Source organism: Urocampus carinirostris, chromosome 14 (assembly GCF_059441175.1).
Source record: "Urocampus carinirostris isolate Australia breed hairy pipefish chromosome 14, RoL_Ucar_1.0, whole genome shotgun sequence".
NCBI lineage: Eukaryota > Metazoa > Chordata > Actinopteri > Syngnathiformes > Syngnathidae > Urocampus > Urocampus carinirostris.
Window position 1 is genome coordinate 7,056,798 of NC_142362.1, and position 18,718 is coordinate 7,075,515.

At 36.5% G+C, this 18,718-nt stretch overlaps 1 protein-coding gene across 2 annotated transcripts in view; it reads left to right on the forward strand.

Moving 5' to 3' along the window:
* The first annotated feature begins 2,321 nt into the window (after positions 1-2,321).
* Positions 2,322-18,718, forward strand: part of satb2 (SATB homeobox 2) — a 112,357-nt gene continuing 95,960 nt past the window's right edge. For both annotated transcript variants that reach the window (XM_088352546.1, XM_088352547.1), the window contains exon 1: positions 2,322-2,500. The gene's annotated coding sequence lies outside the window, so the exon portion shown is untranslated. The remainder of the gene's footprint in view (positions 2,501-18,718) is intronic.

Consider the following 18,718-nt stretch of genomic DNA (forward strand, 5'->3'; position numbering starts at 1 on the left):
GTATTTTGATCAAATTCAAATACTTGAGGATATCTTTTTAACACGTTCGAAATGCCGGAACAATATTTGCCCTTCCACTCTTGCAAAATAACGATAATTAACGAATGCGTTAATCTAATTAGTTTGCACGCAAGCATTTATTTCCATTTCTACGATTAGAATTGCTATCATTTGGATTTCGATCAACTGCCATTATATAATTAATAATAATAATATGAATTACTATTATTATAAAAATACTACTACCAGTGTAAACTGTGATTTCGATCAAATATACAAGATAAAACTCCGAAAATAAAACATCGGAAAAATAAAAATATTACAACGCCAGTTTCCAACCAAAACAACAATAGGAAGGAAACTACTTTATGAGCGTAAAAAAAATCATAAAATTGAGCGAAAGAGTGTAAACGAGTGCGTTGGGATTATAAAATAAGAACAGTGAGAGAAAAATCTACACAATAGAAAAAAATCCTACAGTAATTTCAACAAGTATGGCAATATATCAAATACCTATACTATTTTGCTACCTCTTGGCTTTTTCTATTATCCACAGCACAAAAACAACAACACTAATTATTAACTCACAAAAATAAAACAACAAATTGCGCAAAAACCTATAAAATATAACATTTACACACGATTCGAAAGAGCTGAAGCGTTTAAATGTCGTTTACATTTTTTTCCGAGCAGGGAATAAATATTTAAAATTCAAACAAGCAAAATACAACTGCGGTTATACCACAAAAATACTACTAAGAAAATGCTGCAAAGACACAATAAAAATAATGGAGAAATATTCCAGTAATACTTTTACTTAAATACATCAAAATATTACTACAGTAACGCTACAAAAATACTAAAAATACAACTTTAGTAATACCATAGAAATGCTAATATGGAAACACTGCAAAAATACTACAAAAGTACTAGATGAATACTATAGAAATACTTCCAAAATACAACTACAGTTATACCACAATATACTACTAAGGAAATGCTGCAAAGAGACAACAAAAATAATGGAGAAATATTCCAGTAATACTTCTACTTAAATACATCAAAATATTACTACAGTAACGCTACAAAATACTAAAAAATACAACTTTAATAATACCATAGACATGCTAATACGGAAATACTACAAAAGTACGACAAAGGTACTAGATTAATACTGTGGAAATACTTCCAAAATACAACTAAGGACATTCCACAAAAAAATACTACTAAGGAAATGCTCCAAAGACACGACAAGTACACAATACAACCATATTATATACAAACGGAGTATATAGGCTGAAGCTTTTATATTCAACCTATTTTCCTTGCAATGAATATATATTTAAAATAAAAACAAGAAAACGCAACCCTACCCGACAAAACACACCCAAAAAATAGATTTCAGACATGCAACTCTACCGCTATCGACTCCAGGGTTTGCGCAAAAAACATAGATATACCAAATAATCATATGCACAATCGATATAACCCAAAACTCCAGCTTTTAAATGCATAATTCTCGGGAATGCATATTTTATATCGAAACAAAAAAACAGAACTGGGCAGAAAAATGCGTTCGATTACACCGCTAGCGATAACGTTTGCACAAAAACAGCTGTACAGCGATATCATATACACACATGTGCAGCTGCGGCTTACAAATGCCTATCCATGATATATTTATTCAATTGCATTTGATATATATTCTAAATTAAAACAAGAAAATGGAACCCGTTTTGTTAAAAAAATAGAAATGGACAGAAAAATGCGTTCGATTACACCGCTAGCGATGACGTTTGCACAAAAACAGCTGCACAACGATATCATAGACACACATGTGCAGCTGCGGCTTACAAATGCCTACCCATGATATATTTATTCAATTGCATTTAATATATATTCTAAATTAAAACAAGAAAATGGAACCGGTTTTGTTAAAATGCAAATTCGAAAGAAAAATATTGATTATAATAACATTACAGAAATGCAATGATACCGCTAGCGACTCCTATAGCTTTTTGAGTCTACAGCCACGAGAAGGGAATTCTTACACCCGTGCAAATGGTGTTTCGGGTCACAAAACCAGGGATAGAAGTGAGATCCGGCCCATTAATAGCGACGCCCCCTTCGGATCTCCCTCCCTTCTTCTTTGCGTCTCTCTTCCTCCTCCTCCTCCTTCTCCTCCTCCTTCAGTCATTCACTCAGGGAGTGAGTGGCGCACAAGAGAGCGCTTATTCAAAGTGACTTTTCTGCAAACTGCGAGTTTCCTCCAACGGACCTTTGCAGAACTCGAAATCCCGAGAAAACTGCGGAAAAAAAAACCCTGCAGAGAAGAAAATCCTGCACCCAAACGCGCACTTTCCTCCGCACGTGCAACTTTTGGGTTTTTTTAGGGTTTTTTTGGGAATCGAACCCAGCCCAGCAGCCCTGGATTCACTACTACTGATCAATGGACAGAACCTCCTCGGCGGGCAGCAGCGCTACACACACGCCGTGAATCGTGAGTACGCGGGCGGACACGCGCGGTCGGCTGCAGCCCGTCTGCGGAACACCTGACACCGGGACAGAACCGTGCATGCGCGGGGAAAGATTTGAAAAAATGGACGGTGTGTCATATTCAACGACTAGATATCGCTGTTTTGTGCACGGCAACCGGAAAAAGGAGTGCTCCAAAGCACAAAAAAGAATACAAACTACAAAGAGCATTTCGAAACCCCTGTCGGAAAAATTCCAATACAAAAACGAATATATGGGAAATACAAAGTAATCACCTCTAATATAAAGTAGTAATCTAAAATAAAAACTATACACACTCGGCAAAAAGCCTTTAATATTACACTTTAAATATAATAACTTAAATACCTTCCATTTGCAGAATATTCCGGAAATCAGGTGAAATTGTAAACAAACGATATACCGTAAAACATTTTACAGTACGAAAATAAAATACTCATTTTGCAACAATTGTTTTAAAACCAAAGTCAAGAATTTCTCTATAAACATCCGGGATAGTGCATTTAAAACTGGGGTATTGTCATATTTTTGCCTAATTTTTTGCAAAGAAAGACAAAAAATGAAAGGAAACATGTGAAACTGAGAAAAATGAGAAATGAAAAGGGAGAAAAAAAAATACATTTTTCATTTCCTTTTGTCGCTGTTAAATGTTGTTGGAAAAAGAAGGAGGATAGAGAAAAAAGAGAATGGTAAAAAAGAAAAGTGAAAACACAAAAAGATAGAGAAAAAAAGAACAGAGTAGAAAAGAAGGGAAACGAGGAAAAATGATATAAAAAAGAAAATAGGAAAAAAAAATAAAGGACACAATAAAATAGAGAAACAAACAAAAAGAATCAAGAAAAAAGGGAAAAAAGAATAAAAGAACAAAGAGAGAACAAGAGAAGGATAAAAAGAAAATCAAAAACACAAAAAGACGGAGGAAAAAGACTAGAGTAGAAAATAGGGGAAACGAGAAAAAGGACGAAAAAAGAAAATAGAACAAAAAAAATGAAAGGATACAATAAAATAGAGAAACAAAGGAAAAAGGCAAGAAAAAAAAATTAAAAACAAAAGAAGGGAGAGAAAAACGAAAACAAAAAAGGGAAAGAAAAACTAAAAGAGAAAAAAGGAAAAATTCAAGGTAGAAAAATAAAAATGACACAAAATACCATTTTCCTCAGCAGCAAGATATCCGCCAATTATATCAGCCCCTCTAGGGTAGTCTCATCTAATTGTAACTAAAATAAATATGAATCCATTTTCAGATCTACGAAGTGGTGCTAAATATGACACACTGTCCCTTTAACGGGACTGACACAACACAACTTAAAATATAGATGGAAAAAAAATTGTCATTATTATATTTCTATGTATCGAAATGAAGATTAAGATTTAATTCCCGGGGTAAAAAAAATTCGATATTTTATCCTCAAATCAGAAAAAGAACATTTGTAATATTAATTATTTTGCGTTATTAATTTCTTTAAGTAGGCGTTTTTATTTTATAATGTTGTAGGTTTTAGTAAATGAATACCTCTATTTTCTCCATATTAAATAAAACAATGTATAGCCCAAATGTCAATTACTATAAATTAAACAGTTTTGTTGCGCGGAAATTTAGAGAAGACCGCAAAAGGCCTTAATTACAATATAAAATCTAATAAAAATATTTAGAAAAACTCATAAGTACGAATTATATCTTTATACTGTATATCTGCAACATTACCTCTCATTTTTGACGTCATCTTTGTACCTTTTTTATACCTCTTACATGGAAAATGTAAATAAAAACACCATTTATTTTTTAATTTGTTGAAATCAATCTAAGAAAAGTAGTATCACTTGGTTAAATATATATAATTTAGTTTTTTTTTCCAGTTTTTAAACAAGCGCATAAAATTATGGAAACAAACCTTGCGATTTTATTTTTTATTTTTTTGCTGTTCCTTCTAAATGTTTTTGCACGGAACTGTGAAAATAAAAAAAACCTTCTGACTTTTCCTGCCTTGAAAGATTCCCCCCCCCTTTTTTTTTCTCTTTAAAGTCTTTATTACGTGTTTACCCCGGAGTGCCACGTCTAATCTCGTTGCCTACATTATTCCACAACGTCGATATCAATCACAAAATCAATTGAATTTAATTCAATTTAATTTAACAAAGTGTCAATTCTGACCCGAAGACATTAGTAGCGTTAACAATAACAACATTAATAATAATATTAATAAAAATAATAATAAATTGCTAAGTACAGTTGCCATGGCTTATAAATAAACATTAAAAATAACCCCAAAAAATGGTTAAATTCTTGTGTAAAAAAAAGGGAAAATTAATTTTGATGGCCTCTTTAATAAGTGTGTATGAAACTCAATTTATCGAGAAAAAACCGCTAAGTATGGACAAAACCGTCCAAATATTTTGCATCGGCTGACAAATATACAGTAAAAGAAGATTAAAATTCTACAAAAAAGTGAATAAAATAATTTGGATTGGCTCTACAGTTAACGCGTGCGATAATTAATTGTGAAACACGACAGCGCGTTATCCAAACAACGGAAAACGGGCTAACATACACCGTAAATATTCTAGATTTACGCTGAACTTTTTTTAGCCTATTTCGTTAAAATCTGCTCAATTCCTCATCGCTAAAATTGAACTTGTTTGGGGGAATTGGACTTTCGCGTCATTGGGAAATGGATTTCATCCATTATGGTTCGCAAAAGTTATATACATACACGACGTATTTCAATTATTTTCATTGCACTGTTGTTTACGATGTGCTATTTGTATTCATTATAATTATTATTGTAACTTACTGTAGTTTTTCAAAGATCTACGTTGTATTTCTGTTTGCTATTTGTTTTGATAGTCTTTAATCATTTTTCTTTTAAAATGTCTTTATTACAGGCTTTATCCTTAAGTGGTACAGTTCAATTGAATTCTGTTGAATTTTATACTATACTATACTATACTATACTATACTATACTATACTATACTGTTCTTTTCTATTCTGTTATTCTGTTCTGTTCTTTTATTTTTACATTTTTCTGTCCTTCTGTTCATCTGTTCTTTTCTGACTGTTCTGTTCTGTTCCATTCTGTCCTTATCTTCTTCTGTTCCTCTGTTCTGTTCTGTTCTGTTCTTCTATTTGTCAAATTTTCTGTTCTTCTGTTCTACTGTTCTTCTGTTCCTCTGAACTGATCTGTTCTGTCCTATTCTATTATTCTGTTCTGTTCTTCTGTCCTGTTCTGTTCTTCCATTTTTTTCAATTTTTCTGTTGTCCCGTTCTTCTGTTATTTTTTTTCTCTGTTCTGTTCTTCTTCCCTGTTCTGTTCTTCTATTTTTTTCAATTTTTCTGTTCTTCTGTTCTTCTGTTTCTCTGTTCTGTTCTGTTCTGTTCTATTCTATTATTGTGTTCTGTTCTTCTTTCCTGTTCTCTTCTTCTATTTTTTTCAATTTTTCTGTTGTCCCGTTCTTCTGTTATTCTTTTTCTCTGTTCTGTTCTTCTTCCCTGTTCTGTTCTTCTATTTTTTTCAATTTTTCTGTTCTTCTGTTCTTCTGTTTCTCTGTTCTGTTCTGTTCTATTCTATTATTGTGTTCTGTTCTTCTTTCCTGTTCTCTTCTTCTGTTCTGTTCTGTTCTTCTATTTTTCAAATTTATTGTTTTTCTGTTCTTCTGTTCTTCTGTTCTACTCTTCTTCTCTTCTTCTCTTCTTCTCTTCTTCTCTTCTTCTCTTCTCTTCTTCTCTTCTTCTCTTCTTCTCTTCTTCTCTTCTTCTCTTCTTGTGTTCCTCTGTTCTGTTCTGTTTTTTTCAGTTCTATTATATTGTCCTGTTCATTTATGTTCTCTTTTTTTCTCTTCTCTTCTCTTCTCTTCTCTACTCTTCTCTTCTCTTCTCTTCTCTTCTCTTCTCTTCTCTTCTCTTCTCTTCTCTTCTCTTCTCTTCTCTTCTCTTCTCTTCTCTTCTCTTCTCTTCTCTTCTCTTCTCTTCTCTTCTCTTTTCTTTTTTCAAATTTTCTGTTCTTCTGTTTCTCTGTTCTATTCTGTTCTGTTCTTCTATTTTTCAAATTTACTGTTCTTCTGTTCTTCTGTTCTTCTCATCTTCTCTTCTTGTGTTCCTCTGTTCTGTTCTGTTCTGTTCTGTTTTTTTCTGTTCTATTATATTGTTCTGTTCATTTATCTTCTCTTCTCTTCTCTTCTTGTGTTCCTCTGTTCTGTTCTGTTTTTTTCTGTTCTATTATATTGTTCTGTTCATTTCTCTTCTCTTCTCTTCTCTTCTCTTCTCTTCTCTTCTCTTCTCTTCTCTTCTCTTCTCTTCTCTTCTCTTCTCTTTTCTTTTCTTTTCTTTTCTTTTCTTTTCTTTTCTTCTCTTTTCTTCTCTTCTCTTCTCTTCTCTTCTCTTCTTTTCTCTTCTCTTCTCTTCTCTTCTCTTCTCTTCTCTTCTCTTCTCTTCCCTTCTTCTATTTTTTTCAATTTTTCTGTTCTTCTGTTTCTCTGTTCTGTTCTGTTCTTCTATTTTTCAAATTTACTGTTCTTCTCTTCTTCTGTTCTTCCGTTCTTCCGTTCTTCTGTTCTTCTCATCTTCTCTTCTTGTGTTCCTCTGTTCTGTTCTGTTTTCTCCTGTTCTAATGTATTGTTCTGTTCTGTTCATTTATGTTATCTTCTCTTCCCTTTCCTTTCCTTTCCTTTCCTTTCCTTTCCTTTCCTTTCCTTTCCTTTCCTTTCCTTTCCTTTCCTTTCCTTTCCTTTCCTTTTCTATTCTATTCTATTCTATTCTATTCTATTCTATTCTATTCTATTCTATTCTATTCTATATTCAAAGTTAATTCTAGTCATTGTTCCTGGGAAGTGGGAAAAATGTGTACAAAAGAAAATAACACAAATAATTTTAGCAACGGTCTCAGTTAAACATAACCCCAAATAAGTACCTCTGTAAACTAATTATAAATAAGAATAGAACTGGATTGTCCCTAGGCTATATTCTCTCCCCAACGTGGCCTCTGAAATTCCGTGTGTGGTCCTGGCGTTTTGTGCGTGCTCTCCAAGCCTACTACGGTGGTGAATGCCACCGAGCAAACAGGGATGGTTTTATGCTAAGAAAAACAACTAAATAACCAGGTTAGCAAAAACAAAGCGTTCCTGACCTTTGCATCGGGATTCAAGTAACTCCATTACACAGTAATAGGAGAAAAAACACTCCTGGAGGAAAAACACACACACAAAATGTGTGAAATCCAACCGTTTTTTTTCCCCCTCTGCCTTTTCGCACGTTATCCCACCTATTGGGTTTGGATCGGCACCCGTTTTGGATATTAAATGCGTAGAAAAACCACATGCATTTGTTTATGACATTAAAAATGATAAGAATGTTTATTTCGGTGCTTCTCAATTTTTTTCCCGTCACGCCCCCTCGGAAGAAGAAATCCTCTCCCGCCCCTCCTCCTCCAAGGTCAATTAAAAAAAAAAATCACATGATATTGGTGGGGGAAAAAAACAAAGATTGCTTGATATTGATTTTTTCAGAGGAAAAAACTCAAATTTGGCTTTGTGCTGTCCGCTGCCAACATTTTAAAAATAATAAGCAAACCGGTCTTTGTTGGTGTCCATCTGTGGTGGCAGTGAAGTGCTACGGGAGGAGAATTTTGTTTCTCTCTTTGCCAGTCAATCGACGGAGTCACTTGAGGGCCAGCTACACTGTGTGTCTACACTTCATACTCAATGAATTTAATGAATACAGTGGAGGCTAAATGTAAATAATACACTGCCACTGAAATCGCCACTGCCCCCTGGTGTACTGGAGGTGCATTTGCACTTTATTCTTTTAGAGTTAAAAAAAGTTCCCTAAAGTCAAGTAGTATTTCTGCAAAAATATTCCTGGAGTATTTTGCTGAAGTCTTTGTATTTCTTCCATTGTAGAATTTGTCTCAAATGTTTTTGTAGTATTACTGTAACTATATTTTTCCAGTATTTCTGTAGTAGTATTTTTGTAGTACTCCCATCATAATAGTTCTGTCGTTGTATTTTTGTATTATATCATTACTCTTGTGTTTTTTTGTAGTATTTCGGTAGAAGTATTTTTAAAGTATTTCCAAAGTAGTGTTTCTGTAGTAACTTTGTAGTATTCCATAGTATTATTGAAGTATTTCTTTAATAGTTTTGTAATGTTACTGTAGTTCTAATTTTCATAGTATTTCTGTTGTAGTAATTTTGTATTAGAATATGAATTTATTCATACTTTGAGAATATTTACATCAAAGTATATTTAAAGTATTTCCAAAGTAGTAGTTTTGTAGTAATTCTGTAATATTTGTGTAGTATTTCCATTATAGTATTCTAGTAGAATTTTTCAAGTATTTAGTAGTATTTATTTAGTGTTTAAAGCTAACACAAGAAGAGGTTTAAGGATAGCAAGGCATTTCACACCAGTGGTGGACCGTCAGGGCCAGCAAGGCCTTCTCTGCTGGCCTAAAATATATCTGAATTTTGTGATATCATTATAATTAGTCCATTAATAGTTATTGAATAACTCCAAGTTGTCTGTCAGCTTCCTTTTATTGCATTTCCCTTATGCATACACACTGCCCCTTTAATTGATGAGACTCCCATTATAGGACACAACAAAGCTTATACTTAGAGATGCCCAACACTGTTTATTCCTACTGGTACTTAAGAACAAGAATATTCTTCTTCTAGGGATTTTTTTTAAGTACATGCTGTATTAGGAACAAAACAACTCTGAACAAAATCCAATAATTTTCCTGTATTTTTATTTTATTTTACAATTACTATAAAGTTTAGGAGCTCCAATAAGCATGCCTACTTTGTTTGTCAATTTATTATATACGAAAATTATTTACAAATTTATGGCTGTATTGACTTGCCAAAAGAGTTTTGGTCACTTTGAGTCTCTGTAGTTTGTATTCTTTCTTGTGCTTTTTAGCACTCGTTTTCAGTTGCACGAAACAATACAGCGATATCTAGTGGTCAAGTATTACTACAGTGTCCGTTCTAGTACATCTTCTGAAATGCTGAATGGAAAAAATCAGAAGTGAGCCATCGGGGCCTGCAAAGCTTTCTCTGCTGGCCCAACAGGAGATGTTAATTCTATTTTTCCATTAATACCTATTGAATACTTCAAAATTGTCTGTCGGCTTTCTTTCATTGCTTCCCTGATTATCGTGCTGCTTCCAGACGTCTGCTTTTCATTTTTAAGCATATTACCCAATCACATTTCTGGACAAATTTCTACATATTCACTATGTTTCTTTTTATAGTAGTTCACTATGTTTTGTGTACTGTTACCCAATGCTAAATCTATCGCACCCTGGTCATCCTGGAAGGGGGATTGCCACTTGTGAGGACCCTTTGAAAGGTTTCTCTTTTTCCTTGTGGTGAGGTTTTGAGTTTTTCCTTGCCAACATGTTGGTTTAAGATCAGGGGGTGTTGTCAAGGAAACCTCTGCAGTCCTTTGAGACATCTTGTGATTAAGGGATTCACAAACAAATGTGACTTAACTTGACATTTCAGCCATTACTTGTTGCCAGGGTCAGAAATCTGCCTAACATAGAACCCCTGAAAAAAATACATGCTCATTATCCAATCAGAAGAGAAAAAAGAGCGTTCGGAAGGGAACAGGCTCTTGATTGGTGGGAAGCCGGTTCCTGTCGTTCACTACAAGAGCCAACTCGTAGAGCTGGTTTGTTTGTGAACGACAAATCACTAAAGTCAACTCAAGTTTATTTGTATAGCTCTTCATCACGAGGAGTCTCAAAGGGCTGCACAGACCACAGACTATTGCAAACTACAGACTATTAACACCATCCCCTGATCTAAAACCGACATGAGGGCAAGGGAAAACTCAAAAACCTCAACATAAGGAAAATAAAGAAACCTTGAAAATGGACCGCACATGAGGTAATCCAAGTCAAGTCAAGTTTATTTGTGACACCCTTAATCACAAGGAGTCTCAAAGGGCTGCACAGACTACAGACTATTATGACACTCTCCCCTGATCTAAAACCTACATGAGGGCAAGGAAAAACACAAAAGCCTCAGGTCAAGTCAAGCCATTATTATTTGTGACACCCTTAATCACAAGGAGTCTCAAAGGGCTACACAGACCACAGCCTATAACAGACTTCAGACTATTATGACACTATCCCCTGATCTGAAACCTACATGAGGGCAAGAAAAACTCAAAAACCTCAAGTCAAGTCAAGCAATGTTTATTTGTGACACCCTTAATCACAAGGAGTTTCAAAGGACTGCACAGACCACAGACTATTGCAATCTACAGACTATTAACACCATCCCCTGATCTCAAACCGACATGAGGGCAAGGAAAAACTCAAAAACCTCAACATGAGGAAAATGAAGAAACCTTGAGAAGGGACCGCACATGAGGTCATCCAAGTCAAGTCATGTTTATGAGTGACACCCTTAATCACAAGGAGTCTCAAAGGGCTGCACAGACTATTACAAACTAAAGACTATTATGACACTCTCCCCTGATCTAAAACCTACATGAGGGCAAGGAAAAACTCAAAAACCTCAACATGAGGAAAATGAAGAAACCTTGAGAAGGGACCGCACATGAGGTCATCCAAGTCAAGTCAAGTCATGTTTATGAGTGCCACCCTTAATCACGAGGAGTCTCGAAGGGCTGCACAGACCACAGACTATTGCAAAATTCAGACTTTTATGACACCATCCCCTGATCTAAAACCTACATGAGGGCAAGGAAAAACTCAAGAACCTCAAGTCAAGCCATGTTTATTTGTGACGCCCTTAATCACAAGGAGTCTCAAAGGGCTGCACAGACCACAGACTATTTCAAACTACAGACTATAATTACACAATCTCCTGATCTAAAACCAACATGAGGGCAAGGGAAAACTCAAAAATCTCAACATGAGAAAAACGAAGAAACCTTGGGACCATACATGAAGTCCAGGATGACCAAGCTACAACTTATGTAGCATTAACAAACAACACACAGACATTGTCAACATGAAACATCCCTCATTCATAAACTGTAGAAGTGCGTTTGAAGCCTAAAATTCAACCGCCTTCCAGAAGGCCTAGATGACAGAACCAGGGCCTTCCAGTGCCTCCCACAATTAGCCTCCTCCGCAGCCATCTCTTTAATAAGTCCTCATTTTATCAGCAGAGACAAGCATTAACCGATAAGCTCACCGTGAGATAAACAAGTGTAAAGAAGGTTAGCCGCGCTAATAATTGATATGCCTCCATTGCTTCCAATGCTAGCTTGCGTTCAAGGAGATGAGGTCACTTTGTACTTGCTAATATCAGTTTGATGATGTAACTCGACTGTTTGCCTTCAACCCTTATTAGTGTTTGTCTTCTTTTGACAAGGGAAGGCTTCATATTGCTTTAACACTCCTATATATTTAATTTAACACTCCAATATATATGTATATATGTATATAGGATCAGATTAAAAGGCCTGAAGGGCTATATGTGGCCCACAAGCCATAGTTTGCCGACCCCTACCTCAGAGTTAAACATTAAATAGCACAAAATGAGAGTTAATCAGAGTTAACAGTAAGGAACAGTCAATTCCCGGAAAACTGTGATTAACCCGGTGTAAAAATGTCAAAACTAGAACAGGATCAGGACCCAATCGCGTGACGTTCTCACACAAGCTTGTATTTTACGGGAAACCGGGAGTCATCCACGTTAGGCAGCCGGTCTGGCGTGGAAGGACAGGAAGCCAGAGGCCGGCGAGATCGATACCGATTGCCCGAGTTGATTGCGGACAGATGGGGTCGATACCGGACAGGACGGGATAGACAAGATAGATAATGAATCAGGATATTGAAAATAAACAGGAGAAACTAGAAGGGAACAAAAACTGGAGAAAATAACAACAGGACAAAAAACAGACGGAAACCAAACTCGAACCCGGAATTAAACGGAGAAAAAAAAACAGGAACAATACTGGACTGGAAATATCAACAGGAGAACAGGACCGAGTCAGGACCCACGTCTTGTGGGGCAGAAGTTCGTTTGACGTGCTATATTGCTATGGAAATACAACAAAATTACTCCAGAAATACTAATACAAAAACTACTACAGTAATACCACAAAAATACCACTTGTACTATGAAAATACAACTACGGAAATACCACAAAAATACTTTTATGTGAATAATACAAAAATACTACAGAAATACTATATAAATTATACAATGAAGATACTACAGAAATACTACACACATCCTACTACAGCAATACTAAAATGTATAATTCTCCAAAAGTACTACCACAGAAACACCACAAAAATACTGCTACGGAAATACAACAAAATTATTACGGAAATACAACAAAAATACTACTAAAGAAATAATACAAAAATATAACTACAGAAATACGATTGAAAAATCCACCAAATACTACAACAGAAATACAACAAGAAAATACAGAAATACTAAAAAAAACAACTACAGTAATAATTCAAAAGTAATACCAATTCTAATTTGATGGGGATAATCTTATTAAAAACAAATTTAATAAAAATATAAGATATATATTTTTTCATAAATTGTGTACGTTTCCGGGACCCGCCCCTTGGCCAAATTCTTTGACCCAATACGGCCCATGTCTCCGAAGGTTTGACCACCCCTGCTGTAAAAAATATGTTTAACAATATTAAGAAGAAGACACCTTGAATGAATATATAAACGAATTAACTTTATTTAGATTCAGTACTACAGTTTTTATACGTACTGTTTTTTCCCAAATCTCTATACAAAAACTTGGTCAAAAATATTTCTGTATCCCCTCATAACTGCAATAATTTTGCTAATTCGGATTGTATACTATTCATATGTGTTACTAGCTTATACGATGGCTAATAATCACTCCGATAATCTTTATAACTTTCTTTGATCGAAGGTTAGCTATATCGGTTTGTTTTTTAACGTTCGTTTTGGATTTCCCAAATACCATAACCTTCGTAGTAGTAGTATTTTTACTTTGTTAGGTACTACAACATTCCTGTAGATTTGACCCGAGCCTAATATTGTAGTGCCGTCAGCAAATAGAATATAGTTGAATTTCCATGAATATTATATAAGTCATTTAAACAGAATGAAAATATCAACGGTCCTAACACAGACCCTTGAGGGACTCCACAGCTAATAATGCTTATAAGACTGGCAGCAATAAAGAAGAAAATATGTCCAGTCCAAGCCCGTTCTTATCAAAAAGACATTACATGTCTCCCTGCAGATACTGTACATAAAAGTGCGCCTTATCGCCGCTTTATTAACAGCTTTAACGATCGCACGCCCTATTTGTCGAGCGGTGCGGGGATGCGTCCGGGAGGGCGATAACGTGTGAAAAGGTTGCATGAATTTCCTGGTCGATACAGCGTCCGCCCCATTATTCGCTTATCAAGTCGTAAAAAAAAAGAAGAAGAAGGTACCAAAAGGAGTTACTCAACAGTGCACATAAAGTTCATATTATTGCTTTTATCAGTCGGTAGATGTTCGGCTAATACCTGCGAGATAAATTAGCATTTTTGTTCCCGCTCAATCAGGAAGTGACTCAACAATTTTTATTATTACATTTGAGATGTTGTTATAAATCTAATTCTGAGTTTATGTCTAATGTTTATGTAAAGGGAAATAGAGTTGAGAGTGGCTGCAGTACCACTAATGGCCTTTGAGAGGCAGTGAAGTTAACCAGAATGTCTGAATCTTAAAAAAAGAAGAAAACATCGTCGGATTAGCGGCAAGGGATTGTAAAATGAAACTTAGCCTTACAAATTTAAGCTTGTTTTGACATACAGCACCTAGTAAAATGATTGGCCCCCCAAGAAATTTCATGCTTCAAACTTAAAGCTAATAAACGGAAAATATTTAAAAAAAATCAACAACATTCGAGACACAATCGTGAATTGGAACCAAGTTATTTCAACATTTTACATCACATTTTCAACGAATAAACTGAAAAGTGGGTGTTGCAAAAATATCGGCCCCCTGTCTTTTCAGCTCAGCCATTGACTCCAGACGTTTTCTGATGACTTCTGAATGATCCAATGTTGACCTAAATGACTAATAATGACAAACGGGGGTCACTAAGTCTCAATTTGATTGGACGTTCTCTCTGATGGGCTCAGGTGGTTGTGAAAGCAGACACTGAAGAACAGACAGAATTTTGAGGACCGAAAACACACCGAGCAGGTCCGGGGTAAAGTTGTGGAAAATTTCGAAGCAGGAATGGGATACAGAAGTTTGTGTAAGCAATAATATCCAAATAGAGAGGATAAAATAACCGCAAACCTACCAAGACCCTGCCGTACCACTAAACCTTTGGCCCAAACCATGAGAAAACTAATCAGGGAAGCGACCAAGAGGCCCATGATCACATGAATTGACCTGCAGGCATATACACAGCTGAGGTGGGACAATATGTTACATAAGACAATTTTAAGTTGTATTCTACATAATTCTGTCCTTTCCGAAAGATGAAAGAAAAAAAAAAAGCCCTTTCCGCAAGAATAAAAAGGCCTTTTTGGTGTTAGCAAGATGCCACACAGGCAGGGTTGGGTAGGGTTACTTTAACTGGATTACTTTCAATTACTTTTGGATGACTCCAATACAAAATATGCTAATAAAAGACAAAAGAAACTCAATATGAATAAAATGATGACTCACAACACATGGTAAGCTTTCTCTCCCGGCTTTGATCTCTTTGATCCCCGGCAAAACGAACATCAAATGCGACCAGGGTTGGGTAGGGTTACTTTAAGTGGATTACTTTCAATGACTGTTGGATTACTCCAATACCAAATATGCTAATAAAAGACAAAAGAAACTAAATATGAATAAAATGATGACTCACAACACGTGGTAAGCTTTCTCTCCTGGCTTTGATCTCTTTGATCTCCGGCAAAACGAACATAAAATGCGACCAGGGTTGGGTAGGGTTACTTTAACTGGATTACTTTCAATGACTGTTGAATAACTCCAATACCAAATATGCTAATAAAAGACAAAATAAACTAAATAGGAATAAAATGATGACTCACAACACGTGGTAAGCTTTCTCTCCTGGCTTTGATCTCTTTGATCTCCGGCAAAACGAACATAAAATGCGACCAGGGTTGGGTAGGGTTACTTTAACTGGATTACTTTCAATTAATTTTGGATTACTCCAATACCAAATATGCTAATAAAAGACAAAAGAAACTAAATAGGAATAAAATGATGACTCACAACACGTGGTAAGCTTTCTCTCCTGGCTTTGATCTCTTTGATCTCCGGCAAAACGAACATCAAATGCGACCAGGGTTGGGTAGGGTTACTTTAAGTGGATTACTTTCAATGACTGTTGGATTACTCCAATACTAAATATGCTAATAAAAGACAAAAGAAACTAAATAGGAATAAAATGATGACTCACAACACGTGGTAAGCTTTCTCTCCTGTCTTTAATCTCTTTGATCTCCGGCAAAACGAACATCAAATGCGACCAGGGTTGGGTAGGGTTACTTTAACTGGATTACTTTCAATTACTTTTGGATTACTCCAATACCAAATATGCTAATAAAAGACAAAAGAAACTAAATAGGAATAAAATGATGACTCACAACACGTGGTAAGCTTTCTCTCCTGGCTTTGATCTCTTTGATCTCCGGCAAAACGAACATCAAATGCGACAGAAACAAAATGAAAATAAATCCAAACAGCATTTTTGCCGTTCCATGTGTTCTGTTACTCCCCAAGCCTGCACAAAATTTAGTCATACTATTTGGTATTGGAGTAATCCAAAAGTAATTGAAAGTAATCCAGTTAAAGTAACCCTACCCAACCCTGCACACAGGTGACACAAATGACGTGGAACAAGGCGCTTTGATCAAAAGAGACAAAAATTGAAGTTTCATTTGGCGTAAGAGTAACACTGCACATAACCATGAAAACACCATCCCCACTGTCAACCATGGGGGTGGCAACATCAAAAGAGCCATGTATGGCTCGCGATCCATAGGTTCCTGACCCCTGCCCTACATGATTGCTCGCGAAGGAGCCTCTTTGGTACTATTACAACAGCATGACCCTATCTTGTGTGTCGCAAAAGAAAAAAACTTGTCGCTAGACGGAAGAGAAAGCGCCATTGTTTATCCGCAGAGTCAGATACTAAATGTTGAAGCGGAGATTAAAGACGGCGACGGCAGATGATAATCGGGTCAGATGGCGAGATGTCGGCGGCAGCTAGCTAGCTAGCTCTCGATAGGCATCGCTCAGATTCCGACACGGGTTAAGGCTTGTCACCGATTGGATATCTCCAGTAACAAGCCTCGGTTGGCGAGATTATTAAATGAAGTTTCTGACGATTTGTTCTGCTTATTTTTAAGAGTCGGATTTAAAGTACATTAGATCTTCTGAGACACGGGTGTCAAACAAGGCGGCCCACGGGCCAGATCAGGCCAGCTAATGGATTGAATCCGGCACGGGAGACAACATTCAGAGAAGCATAAGAGAAAAACGAGGTGCAGGTTGAAATATGTCTACTTGATGTTGCCAAAGACAGGTGCCTCGAACAAAGACACTGTACTTGTATTTCTTTTCTCTCTCTCCCTCTCTCTCTCCCTCTCTCTCTTTCTCTCTCTCTCTCTCACTTTCTCTCTCTCTTTCTCTCTCTTTCTCTCTCTCTCTCTCTCTCTCTCTCTCTCTCTCTCTTTCTTTTCCACCCCTTTTCTCCCACTCAGTCTCTGTCTCGTTCACTCCGTGTCTCTCTTTTTCCCTTCCTTTGTTGCTCTTTGTCTCTTTCTGTCCCTGTGTCTTTTTAACTTCTTTTGCTCCAACTTCCTTTTTTCCTTTTCTCTCTTTTCTCTTTCTCTCTTCCTACCCTATGCGCTTAATTTTCTCTTTTCTCTCCTTCTGTCTTTCTATTTCTCTTTGGATTTTTATTCTTCCTCTCCCTTTCTTTTCCCACTTTCTCATGACTTTTTATCTTTTGTTTCTCACGCTCTGTCCCTCTCTCTCTTTTTCTTTCTTTGTCCTACCCTCTCTCCTTTTCCCTCCCTCTTCCTCTTATTTCTTTATCACTCTTTTTTTTCTCTTTAATCTACTAGTCCGGCCCCCGACAGAATGTTTGTTCTATCGTGTGGCCCCCGAGTTAAAATGAGTTTGACACCCCGGTTTCAAGAGAATTACATCTTAACCAATTTTGATTTAGTAAAACGTAATCTGTAATCTTATTTTTCTATTTTCAACTCACTTTTAACTCAAATATATCGAATAAAAGGATTGTGCATTTTAAAACAGAAATACTGTAGTAGAATACATTCATGTTTTTTTGTAATAAAATGAACAGGAAAACCTTAACGACTTTAAATACTGTATATTCAAGTATATAAACCTACATCTCATACAGGCAGCTCCTCGGACTGTGATTGGCTCCCTGTCACTATTCAAACCTGTTGTCAGTCCCTCTGCGAACCTCAGTGTACTCTAGGCAAGCTTTCTCGACCCTGACTCCTACCTGTTTTTGCTCCCGTCTGTTTCCCGGCTTCGACCCGTTTTTTTTTTTATCCTGACCACGTCTACTCTCCTCTCCTGGCTTCCTATCACGTTTTATGCTCTCCTGTCCCGGCTACTGACTCATTTTTTCCGTTTCCGACACCAGGCAAGCCTTTTTATTTTACCCTGACTCCAACCTGTTTTTTGTTCCTCTCTGTCCCACAGCTTCGACCCGTTTTTTATCCAACCCTAACCCTAACACTTAACCCTAACCCTAACCCTTAATCCTAACCATAACCATAACCATAACCCTAACCCTAACCCTAAACCTAACCCTAACCCTCGGACTCTGTTTGGCTCCCTGTCCCTATTTAAACCCACTCCTTTCTGTCACCTGTTGTCAGTCCGTCTGCAAACCTCAGTTTACATTAGTAAAGCCTTTTTTCTGACCCTGACTACAACCTGTTTTTAGCTCCTGTCGGTCCCCCGGCTTCGACCCGTTTTTGATCTTGATCACGTCTACTCTCCCGTCCCGGCTTTCGACCTTTTTTTGTCCTCGACCACTCTCTTTTCCTGGCTTACGACTCACTTCAGACCCCGACCACGTTTTTGTTCTCCTGTCCCGGCTACTGACCCGTTTTTTCCGTTCCCGACACCGCCATCGCTCGCCACGGAAGTCCCACCGGATCCTGTCTCCGTTCTGGTCCTGAGACATACTAAGAGAAATTCAATACG